General features: G+C 38.3%; 1 long non-coding RNA gene across 8 annotated transcripts in view; it reads right to left on the minus strand.

Moving 5' to 3' along the window:
- Positions 1-4,112: 4,112 nt before the first annotated feature.
- The window catches only part of LOC148055308 (uncharacterized), a 123,302-nt gene continuing 115,263 nt past the window's right edge, over positions 4,113-12,151 (minus strand). For 7 of the 8 annotated variants that reach the window (XR_015705623.1, XR_015705618.1, XR_015705624.1 and 4 more), the window contains 2 exons: positions 9,467-9,615; positions 4,113-7,088 (listed from right to left, as the gene is read on the minus strand). This is a non-coding gene — a long non-coding RNA (uncharacterized LOC148055308). The remainder of the gene's footprint in view (positions 7,089-9,466; positions 9,616-12,151) is intronic. The other variant, XR_015705621.1, reaches the window with a different exon arrangement.

The raw sequence follows: 12,151 nt of genomic DNA on the forward strand, positions 1-12,151 counted from the left end.
TTTTTTTTTACTGGTTGTCCAGGGAAATCCTGGGACTGGAAAATGTCTGTGTCCATCTATAAACATCCCCTATGAAAGTCCTGTGCTCAGGCTGAAAGCTACAGCTGGGTCTGATTCCCCAAACATGCCTTCACTTCAGCCCCTGCTTAGCGAGCTGGTGTTACACTACTGGCTTGCTGCTCATAGATGTCTTCTTGTGGCATCATGGAGCGAAATATGGAATAATTTCCTCCTTTGTTGGGTAAATTAATCTGTGTTGAGCTGGCATCCTTAAGTTTATTCAAGGTATCTCTGTTCTGAACCCGCTGCCATCACTTACGTGAGGTATTGTTCTCTTTTCTTGTGGCTTCAGCAGTGATTTACAAAATACAAGTTGACTGCAAAAACCTCTCATTCTGATTGCACACAGGTGGCAGCTACTCTACATGGAGTTAATTGTCAAAGGGAAATTAAGGTTATTGTTTCAGTGCTGAATTACAATTATAAATGCTGTTGATTTTTCCAACTTTCCTTTTTCACTCAGGATTTTGGGAGAAGAGGAAGGAGATTTGGAAGATGCTGCCTCATCAAACCCAGACCTTTTCACAAGAGAGCACATGAAGTCTAATGGTGTCAACATCCCAAAGGGAGCTTCAGTTGGGTTAACTCCACTACACAGAAGCATAGAGAAGGCATAAGAGCTGGCACATCCCAAAGGAGTGCAAATTGACAAAACACGGGATAATCAAGGACCAGAAAGAGAACACTGATAAATTAGTAAGACTGCATTGGATAGGTTCATGGGTGGTAGGTTCAGCACAGACTGGTGGAGGTTATTTCTGACAGTGTGCTGTTTTGCTATGGAACTTCATACTGAGGAGTGTTGTGTATGGTAAAAATGCCTTTAAATTATGGGGGGAAAATGCCTTTAAATTCATTGGGTGAAAAAACAAAAATCCACCCAGGGCTATTATATGCAAGGGTGCAGCCTCTTGGTCAAGATGTTCCTCAACTACAGGATGCTGATAATAATTAATACACACTTGCCCAGTTTTTATGCTATTTCCTAAATACCTGCTATTGACCTTGGTTGGAGACAGGATAAAAGGCCAGACAGACCTTGGATATGACTCGCTAGAAGATGTTGTCCTGTCCTTAAGACACAAAGGGAGTTCAGGTGTCACCAGGGACATAAAAGGTAGCTGGAAAGTGTTCTGTAAATACAGTAGTAGTGAGGCAGAAAACAAAGGGAAGGGTTGATTCACTGCTCAGGGGAAAGAAAAATATACGAATGACACTCCAGCAAAAGAGTTTCCTTTTTTTGTTGTTGCTTTTCAGTCATTACTTGGCTGAAATCAGTTGTCATGGCCAGCAGTCATGTTGAAAGAGCAGAATTCCAGCTGCTGTAGGGAAAGAGCAGGTTAGGGAGGATTTAGATTAAGTTACTTGGTTTTAAATCACCAAGGTTGATGAAATACACCTTGAGGTACTAGACAACTGACTGAAACTATTTATCTGTGATCTTGGAGGAGTCAAGGAGGACAGGGGTTGGTGACTCCTATCCAGTTCAAATACCTACATTCACCATTTCTTTAGCAAAACCTTCAAAGTACCACAGATGATGTGGTCTCATCGCAGGATCAAGCAGGAGACAAAACTGAATTGCACAGAGACCTCTTAAGCTTTCAAAACCAGAACCTAACCAAGAGAAATGCAGAGAGGGGGAAATCACATGAGCTACTTTTTTAATAGTCCTTTTAAAATAATAATAGTCCTTTTTAAAGGACCTTAATAGTCCTTTGCAAAGTTTGTTCATCTTGCTTCTTTCTTCCCTTTAATGAATTTGCCTTTCTCCATTACTCATCCTGCAGAATTTGTATGTTGAGTTCAAGGTACAGCATCCATGCGGCACCATGAGTGGTTTAGGAAAAACAGAGCGTATAATTTTTTTTTTATTAGTGTGGTGGGAAATGAAGAAGAATGCCAAAAAATAATTAAAGAATTGTATTAACTGGAGATATTCCATAAAAAAGAAAAGAACTAGCATCTACTTTTTTTTTTTTTTGTGCTGCTATTTAGGTTATCTGATTTGATTGGTAACCTTTGATGGCAACAAGATTGGCACAAAACCACACTCCTTCCAGCAGCACAGTCAATTCCAATGCAGTTAGATATCTATGATTTCTTGCTCTTCCAAGAATAATTGGGCCAAAGACTGAATTCCATACGTTGCATGCCGAGATTTAGAAGCTGAGATGAACATTGTCCTTCAGTGGTAGGCACTGGAGTCCACACATTGACATGCAAAGGCAGTTACACCAGCCTCCTGCTTTTAAATAAAATCAATACATGTAATATTGATAGTTTCTAAGTATACTCTTCTGCAGCTGCTGCCAGAAGACAAAAAGGTAAAGATCTAACTGGTGTGAGATGTGGTTAAATTGCAGTTCTGTACTGTTTAAACACAACTTGTTAACCAGTCTTACGACTGGTGAAGTCTGCAATTGTTTTAATATGAATAAGAAGATTAAATTCTTACCTTCTTAATGTTTAAGCTGAAGGAAGTGCCATTTTTCTGAGCATTTTGCTATGCAAAATACACCAGAACATTTCCAAGATATTAAGTAATTCATTATCAGATTTATTTGTAATTCCAAGTGAAATGGCGACATTTGAGCTGAATGCAACTGTGAGAGTCAACAGTAGTGCTGTGTTGGGTTTATTGTTTCCTGCATGTTCTAAAGCAATCAAACAATTCTGCAAATGTTCTTCAAAGAGTACACCCAGAACGCCACCTCATTAAACATCTCCTTCGTGTTCATTCCATTTGCCACTTCAAATTGCTGTGTTTAGTTGCAAAATGACCTCTTGCAGCAGTGAAATTTTATTAACTCTTCAATCCACTGACACAGAGATGAAAATTACAGTGAAAAGGGAAATACAAAAACCAAGTGGTTTTGGGCTGACTCATGTGGCGGAGTGGCATGAAATGGAATTAAGTTCTACAGCTAAATGATTGCACATTTCTTGATATTGCTGGTATTGCCTTCATCCTCCTAGTAGGCTGATGATTGGTGTTGTAAATCCATACACGTTTATCTTCTGGCTTTCCTTTAAATAAAGCGGGACTAATTTTGCCCTCAAATACTCTTACTGTATGCATACACTTAAGGTCCAAATTTTGTGCTCTTTGCCCTTTTGCTTTCTGTTGCACAATCTCCACTACAAATCTGGAGCCAGATTCACTTATCCATTAATTATTCCTAAGCAACCAGGGTTAAATGAGCTCCCATGAAAGATGCTCTGAGGAGGCAGTATGTATTAGAGTCACAGTTTGGTCCTTGCTTTTCTCTCTTCTAAAGTGGAAGCAAGACTCAGCAGCCCTTTAGCCAGCCTGGTTTTTTCCTTGCTCAGCGCTGTGTTGGCATTAGCTTGAGCATTTATAAGTCAGGGAAAAGACTCGGAGTTAATGGGGAGTAAGATGGTTGTCCATGGGCAGATTTTCCTCTTTTCCTGAGTGTGACCTGCAGTTTGTCTGATATCGTTGACAGTCCCTTGCATGGAAATGTAGCTGGACCTGCAGCTAAATGCACCTTGCTCAGTGCACCAACTGTTAATTCCACTCATTAATTTAAGGGTAAGAAAGCAAGGCTGTCAGGACTGATATCCACTGAAATTCTATGCTGCTTCACTTTTCTCTGAAATAAGCACTGAGCAGAGTTTAGCTCTGCCCTGGCTGTGAAGAAATGATGCCAAAGGCACCTCGTATTCCACCATTTCCACCACGCAGGTTTGAACACTCTTTCCAAAGCAGTTGTGGTACACAGAAATAAATTCACAGCTCTCAAAGCCATTTATACTACAAACAGTGATGAACAGGTTGTGGTCATATATTGTGTGGTCCCAAATGTTCAAAAAAACTTTATTTAAAATTAAGTAGTGCTGTGCTGTTTTTAATTTTTCTATCACTACAGGATGGTGCTGCATAGAACCTTCGACTTCATCCATCACCATAATACCCAGATTAAAAAAGATCAAGATCAAAAAGAGGAGCCTTTTCATCAGTGCAACTTCCTGAAAGGCCTAGAAATGGGAATTTAAAAGAATTTAAAGATTTTAATTAGGAGTCCAACGAAAGAGATGTATTTATTTTATTAGAAAATTGGGAAAGACATATACGTTAATTACACCAAAAGTTAAGTTGTATTGGTGGAAAAAGTGTTCTGAATAGCCAACAGGACATGGCATGAAAAATGATCAGGGGCTGTGTTACATACACACACAGAGCTAATCTCACAGCTCAGTTTTATAATCTTTGTTTCATGCAATTTCAATAAAGATTTTGTCTGCAAAGGATCTACAGGATTTCTAAAAAGCTAAACTCTATACTTACAAAATTAATGTAAAATAGCAATAAAAATACAAGTGAATTGAAACTGGTTTAAGGCTTTTTTCATTTAATTTTACCTTTTTTAATATAAAGCTGTAATGTTATTACTGAGCATAAGAAACACAAGGATAAAGCAAGGAGTTGCGAAAAAACAGTAATTTCATAGAGAAGATGAAGATAGTTCTCTAAGAAACCTTTAAAAAATGAAATATACATAACCACATTTCATAAAAACAAACTGGGTTTTAATCTTAAGATATAATTTATAAATACTATAAAATAGGAACATAATGCTTTAGGTACTGATCATAGGTTTTCCCTGTTAGTTTCCATTTCAAAATTATGACTGGGTGTAAATCAGCCTGTTTCTGAAATTCATATATGTTTAGAATGAAACAATGTAATGAACTGATTTGTCCATTAGGGCCCATGGTCCTGAAGGCAAGCAAGCAAGCAAGTAAGCAAACAGGAATTTAATAGAAGAGCTGCATTTCCCATACACAGTGCAATAGCTAAGTAATGAAAGGGCCCAAGTAAAAGTTCCTGTTAAATTCCCCCTTAAATAAATAAATAAATAAATAAATAAATAAATAAGTCAGTAAGCAAGCAAATAAATAAATATTTTGGTGCAGTGGTTGTGTATGCATCTCGAGAGTATTTTGAACCTTTTTCATCTTCCATTTCATTTAACTCTATCAACTCAGTAGACTTGCTCCGACTTGAAGAACCCAGTCAAGTACTCAGACCTGCATGGGTTAATGCATGGGTTAATGCATATCCCTGAAGATGCACTTACATTAGCAGTCTCTGAGCACTCTCCAGGTTCACCCTGCACGGCTCTGACTTCAGGACTCAAGACCTGTACTCCAACATCAATAAACACACACCCTGCAAGTCTGCATGCACTAGCAACAGTGCATGTGCTAACATGCCTTACTGGATTTGCTCAAAAGCTGGGGATGATTGATGAATCCTTGAAGAAAAATTAGAAACAAACTGAGAATCAGATTTTTACTTATTTTGTATTGTGGTCCTGCCTCCTCTCAAGGATTTTTTTTATACCACGTGCTGTCCAAAAGCAGACCTGTCCCTACCCCCAAAGCAGTGCAAACTGCACATCTCACTCTACAGTTTATCTACAATTGCTGCCTTCAGAATACTCCGTGATGCAGATAAAGACCAAGTTTTCTTTTTGTTGCCAACGTATTTTGTTTCCAAAACATTCAGAATTGTAGATGTATTTCCCAGTATCCAGTAATCCCTCTTAAGTGCTTTTATGGAATGAAGTTGAGATACCGCATCTGCAAAACCAAACCAAACCAAACCAAACCAAAAAAAAACAAAACAAAACAAAACAAAGCAAAACAAAACAAAGTTAGCATTAACTCTTTATTACAAGATAAATACCATAAAGTAAACTGCTTCTCTCCACAGAAGTCAAACAAAATGATCCATGACTAAGGTGTTATCTTTCTGCACTCACTTTCCACTTCAGATATTAAGAGAAACAAAGGAAAAATAATTGGTTTAAGATGTGGAAAACATTTTCTGATGGTGGTGATGATCACATTAACATTTTCATAGGTAGACATTTATATAGATACTTAACAAAAAGATACACAAAAGAGGGTGGAAGTGAACTACATTTTCATTAATGTTTTTTTTAAAAAAGCAAAAAGAAGAGAATTCAGAATGCCAAACTTTGACCCTGGTGCCATCCATTAAATTCTCCAGTTATTTTTTTATTCAGAAATTAATTTAATTCAAATATATTTCAGCAATGGGAAATGTCTCCGTGAAATGATGTAGTAGCTTTTGCAGAACTAATAGCCTCTTTCACAGCAATGGCAGAACATCATGCAATTTTCAGCACAGATCAAGTACATCAATTTGAGTTTTCTTAACACCTCTTTAGCAGGAGGTAGCCAGTGGCCAGGAGTGCAGTCAGCACACCTCGTAGCCTTAAGGGGGTGTTTTTCTCTGGAGGCTGCTCCATGGAGCAGGGATACCTCAGTATTAGTGGAATCTTAATGACATATCTGGTACTGCCCAACGAAGGTTCAAGGGGATAACTGCGGTCCCTTCAAGTCCAATTAAAATTTCGTTCTTCTGGGAACTGCACTGAGACTATTCTGACTTCCTAAGACACGTCTGGTCTTTCCTGGATGCCCAACATTGTACATCACACCCATCAATCCCACAGGAAAAGGAGTCAAGAAGAACATTCCTCTAATCCAGATAGTGAAAGTCAAATCAGGACTTGTTCTCTCTTGATCTTCCACCATTTCACACCATATTGATAGTCCCATAATTTACTTTTTCTAGCTTCCCATTAAGATCAGGAAGCAAAGAGCTCCACTTCCCTACTAGCAGGATTTTAATGGAAAATGTTCTTCCTTCCCAGCTTACACAGCTGTGATACAGGTTTAACCCATCCTAAGCATCTGGTGCTATTTTGCTTTAGCAGGGAAAGAAAATGAAATGCATGGCCCCAAAACTGGATTACTTTTTCAGTAGCTTTACATAGCTCCAGTGAAGAGTAGACAACAGGTAGACGGTGCAGGATTTGTCTTGATATTGGTCAGTCCATCTCGGTTAGATGGCAGTATGTATTTCTTCTTTATAGATTGTCCAACTGCAAAACATGTTGTCCCTGGTTCCCCATAGCACAGGAGTATGGAAGGCTGCACTGCTGCAAACGGTGTGAGGTACCTGCAACCTACAAGTAACAGCATTGTTTTACACGTTGTGGTTCTTCTTTAAAAAGAAAGCCTCTGAATAGCGAGAGGTCATGGTTAAACATGTTACAGAGATAAATCTTTTACTTGTCACATTAAAACTGGTGGTCAGTTTTATTAAACTGTGATTGCAAGCATCTGCCTTTGGAAGCTCCACCTGAAGGGCTTCTCTTATTTCATACACTGCATTGCTTCAGATACTCATCAGCCCCATTTGCAGCAGACTTGATTTTTGGAAGGACTACTAGTCTGTATAACTGTTCTTGATTTATTCAGGTTTCTGACACATGGTTTATCATTTTTAAATTTTTACACTTTCAGTGAAAAGGCTTGAAAACAAAATTGAGCCAAAACTTTTAAGTTTATCTTAATGCCAGGAATCACAAGCTTTGTGTGATTTTCACCTGAAACAAGAAATCAATGGTGTTGGGTATCTGCAAATGTCAGTGAGTCCAGCCTAACCTTGCTTATTACAGAACATAAAACCAGCTAAGGCATGATTGGTTTTGAGTTTAATTCTATGCGAAACTAACAACAATTTTCTTTTGTTTTTCACTTTCTAACACCTGCCTCCTGTAAAATAACAGTTCCCATCCTTACACGGTGTATACTTACTTGCTAACATCATTTAAACCAGGCTATGGAAAGTAAGCATTTATTTCCCAGCAGTTGTTAAAATGACATTACAGATTGTATTTAAATTTATACATTGCATAAAGACTAATTATGTTCATGTGAGATGATGGTGGTGCTGCTAAGTTCAAGCAGCAGATGTGTGAACATAAATGCCTGCCACCTTATTTTAAACATCAGATGAGCTAAATGGAAGCTTAAGTATCTTTTGGGGATCATTTTGTTAACTCAATATAAATAATTCTTTAAATTTTATTCTCCGTTTGAAGATATGGTAAATTATAGTTGAATGTTCTTCACAGTGTTCATACTATAGCAGCACTGGCATCATTACTTCAGAGTCAACGAATTGAGAAATGCATTAGGTAAGACATCTTTTAAAATGCATAAGCAGGAGAAAAGTTTAAAATTTGGTGCCTCTCATCCAACCCTGTCGGTGCTCACCATGCCTGTTCTCAACAGAGTCTACTGCAGCTCAGCCAAGGGTCTCCTTCACATCTTTTAATCCTTAAAGGAGGCGTATAAGAAAGATGGGGACACACTTTTTAGTAGGGCCTGTAGCGACAGGACAAGGTGTAATGGTTTTAAACTGAGAGAGGGTAGATTTAGACTAGATATAAAGAAGACATTTTTTACAATGAGGGTGGTGAAACACTGGAACAGCTTGCCCAGAGAGGTGGTAGATGTCCTATCCCTGGAAACATTCAAGGTCAGGTGGGATGGGGCTCAGAGCAATCTGATCTAGTTGAAGATCTCCCTGCTTATTGCAGGGGGGTTGGACTAGACGACCTTTAAAGGTCCCTTCCAAACTATTCTATGATCTGCAGCCTCTTGGGCTTTCTCATCTTTGCCCATCTCATGACATCTTCAAGAAAACATCTGCTGGACTGGACATTACAAAAACCAGTGGTGGAGTCAGAGGTACCTCCCACCTGTTCTTTGCTATGTTTTCTTTGGAAACTCAATGGGAGTATAGGGAACATACGCTTACGTTGCACCTTTACCTCACTAAGCTTCATCCCTTCCTGCAGCCTCTCAGGACGTGGCTTAACTACCCGATGCCCAAGGGTGGGAGACCCCTTCAGTCCACAGTGTCTGTATTCTGCATAAAATAGTTCCGATTTACTGTGCCAGGAAGGGAGCGGCCATGGGTCAGCCAGTGGATGAGAAAGGGGGAAGGGCTCAGGCAATGAAGTATATATCAGATGTGAGATCAAACCTCAGCTGCTGTGACTTCTTAATATGAAACACCCAAACATGATGAGAGGAGAGGGGGGAAGAGGTAGGGTACCACAGGGATCTCTCCGTACGTGGTGTAGGAAGACAATTTGCTTTGCTCGGCACTGCTCATTCTGCTAGGCACAGCTGAAGGTCAAGCTTTGCATACCAGGACCCAAAACCACTTTGGAGGTGTGGATTGATGCATCACAGTGCATGTTAGAGCAAGAGGAGCTGGTACCTCTTTCTTCAACAAAAGAACACAAAGGAAATTGTAGCAAATGGCAGGAAAAGGCTCTTGAACAGAGTGTAGATCTTCATTACCTTCTGTCCTCTGCCATGAGCCTTCTGCAACACTTTGGCTGCCATGATATGGAGAAAAAGCAGTGTTTCCACCCAGGCTGTGATGGATAGCCCTAGTTGGAAAGAGCTACACCAGCTATAATGTATTATAAAATTGTTTTTAATTTATTAGAAGAAGAAAAGATCAAGGATTGTTTCCACTAACCTTAACCACTTTATTGATATTAAATCATATTAAGTTGCTGTTATTTTCTTGTATTTGTCATTTTCTTCTGGATGTTTATTCTGATTCGCCTTGGCCTCCTGCCAAATGTGCATCAAGTGCCGCGAGTCAGTTCTAAACTCCCATTTCCCCTATAAAAAAATGAAGAGAGATAATTATATTTAAGAGCACTATATAGAAAAAGAGTATCTGTAATTTACTTCTATGGGCAGGTACAGAGCAAAACAATAGCTTTAAATAGACATATCATGTAAGCTGCTTGAATAGACCATGTGTACATACTGCTTTCATACAGCTTGAAAAACAGCCAGCAAGTGTGCAGATTACTGAAGCATGCAGTGTCTTACAGTGAAGCATTTTGATTGCAGAAGACAACGTGCCGAACGTGGGACGTGAAGACAGCCCAGGGAGCTCAGTACCCTGCAAGGTGTGAGTCTGAGAGACAAATTTTTATACATTTGCTTAGCCTAATATTTATTTTCAGCCTAATGCAAACAACATCTTCATTTCACATAACTATGAAGCGTCATGTCAGAGGGAGGTAAATCACGAAAAACTCCACTGAACTTAGACCAAGTCAGAGCTGTAAGAACAGGAGAGTGCATGCATGTTTATCTATACCAATATCATTAACTACTTGACTGAACTTCTTCTAGGCGTGATGCTGGGTCTTGCAGTCCCCAGGTGATGTATTGACTCTTTAGAAGTTAATCAGTGAGTTGAATATATTCTGCAAGCTTTATAATTCACCGTATTTTAGAGTTGCTATTATAAAATAGTACGACTTGGGCTAATATTCAGAATACATTCAGAAAACATGCAGATAAAGCACTTAGCCACTTTAGAGTTGGCTTATTGGTGACAGTGTCCATACTAATTCAACTGATTAAGAACACATGCAGTCTTATAAGAGGGCCAGGTCAGGACTAAGTTTTTCCTATGAGTGTACAGTAAATAGGTCACACAGTTAAACAACATCAATACTAATTGATTAATATCAAACCCAATGGAAATGAGAGGAATTTGCTGATTTTAAAATTAAACTGGTTATAAATGAACTGAGATGGTTTTAGCTGCCTAATTTTAGGCAACTAAATTAAAACACTTCTTCCTGTCACTTTTACGTAATACAATTAATATGTGCAAATTAACTAAAATTTCCTACATCCTAATTGACTGAGTCACATCTTTATCCTTTTGCAATGAATTCTTCTTCAGCCAAATTAAAAATATAACAAAGCACCTAGAAATTTTTCCTATAACTGTCCCTACAAAATATAACTTTAGTATAATAAAACTAGCTGTTGAAAAAAGAAAAAAAACTGCTTATGAATTTCAAAATTGCCTTTTTTGCTGAAATTCTGTGTATTTCATGATCAAAAAGAGAACATGAACACAGCAGAAAGTTTGGAAAAAATTTGTAAGAAAAAAGTTTTGATGTAAAATAAAGTTGCACATAGCTTACATTTAACCATTCAAAAAAGGAAAAATAGCATTTTACCAGCAGAACTCTGAACTTAAATACACATACATTGAGTCCTTATGAAACTTCTTGAAAGACTGAAAACTGGTTTTTAGGCTTTTTTTTATGTGAAAGTTACTTGGATATCCTGTTTTATCAAATTTTTTAGAGTGTTATTTGCATTATTCAGTGAAACTGAGTTTGGCTATTCGTATTTTGGGTTTCTAAGACCATTACAAGACATTTAAAATGTGCCTCCAGCAAGTACTAACGTCTTCTAAACAAAAACCTTCAACTTTTACATAAGTACAGGGAGAATTTGACAAAATGTTAAAGGTATAATGTCACCAGATGTAAGAACACACGATTTCACCTCATATGAACTTTAGAGGTAGTGAAGGATTTGCAGTGTCTTTCACAATTGGAAAAGAAAAGAAGAAAACTGGAGCAACCTAAGAAACACATTTCTGAAGCAGATATCCTGCCCTGATCTGTTTTGAGTAGCACTGTTTACAGCTGCGGTTAGCTCCTTCTTTTATAAGACATGCTTAGTCAATCAGGACAACCCCAATTGCCTTCCAGGTTTGTCTATGATTATCCTCTGCAATAGTCAACCATGTAGCTAACAGATTAGCATGGTGCAAAAGGCATATAATGACACTGCATTTTCAGTACCCTTATGTCAAGGAAATACTTTGGCCAAGCACACTGGAACCTTTAATAGTGAAAACAACTGCTTCAACTTTTCCAACTTTAACGATTCTATCATTCTATGGTTCTATGAATTAAACTTTGGTTGTTTTTAGATGCCCTGGAAATGTCTTTCAGCCCCTGCAAGTCCACGTCTGGTCCCTGCACATCAGCTGAAATACATTGGCCTATTCATGAGTCCATCCCAATACCCACCCTAAATGTTTTTGGATGCTTACCAGAATCAAACACAATCTATGAATCTTTCTATGATTTACCTATCATTAGCCATCTAGTTTGTGCCCACAGCTAATAATGGCAACTTAAGTTATGATAGTGTCTTGTCGCTTATGTTTCTAGTCAGTGATGTCAACAGTAGAGCCATGTTCAACATGGCTCTTTAGACTGCTTCCAGTTTTGAAAAGGGATCACTGACTCAGTCTAGCAGATTCAGTAATATAATCCCACAAACAACATGTAAGCTGAAAATCACTGTTTTACATATTTCCTTGTTA

The sequence above is a fragment of the Nipponia nippon genome, unplaced genomic scaffold, assembly GCF_047370975.1.
Source record: "Nipponia nippon isolate SJK-2023a ecotype South Korea unplaced genomic scaffold, ASM4737097v1 scaffold_24, whole genome shotgun sequence".
In the NCBI taxonomy this organism is placed as follows: Eukaryota; Metazoa; Chordata; class Aves; order Pelecaniformes; family Threskiornithidae; genus Nipponia; species Nipponia nippon.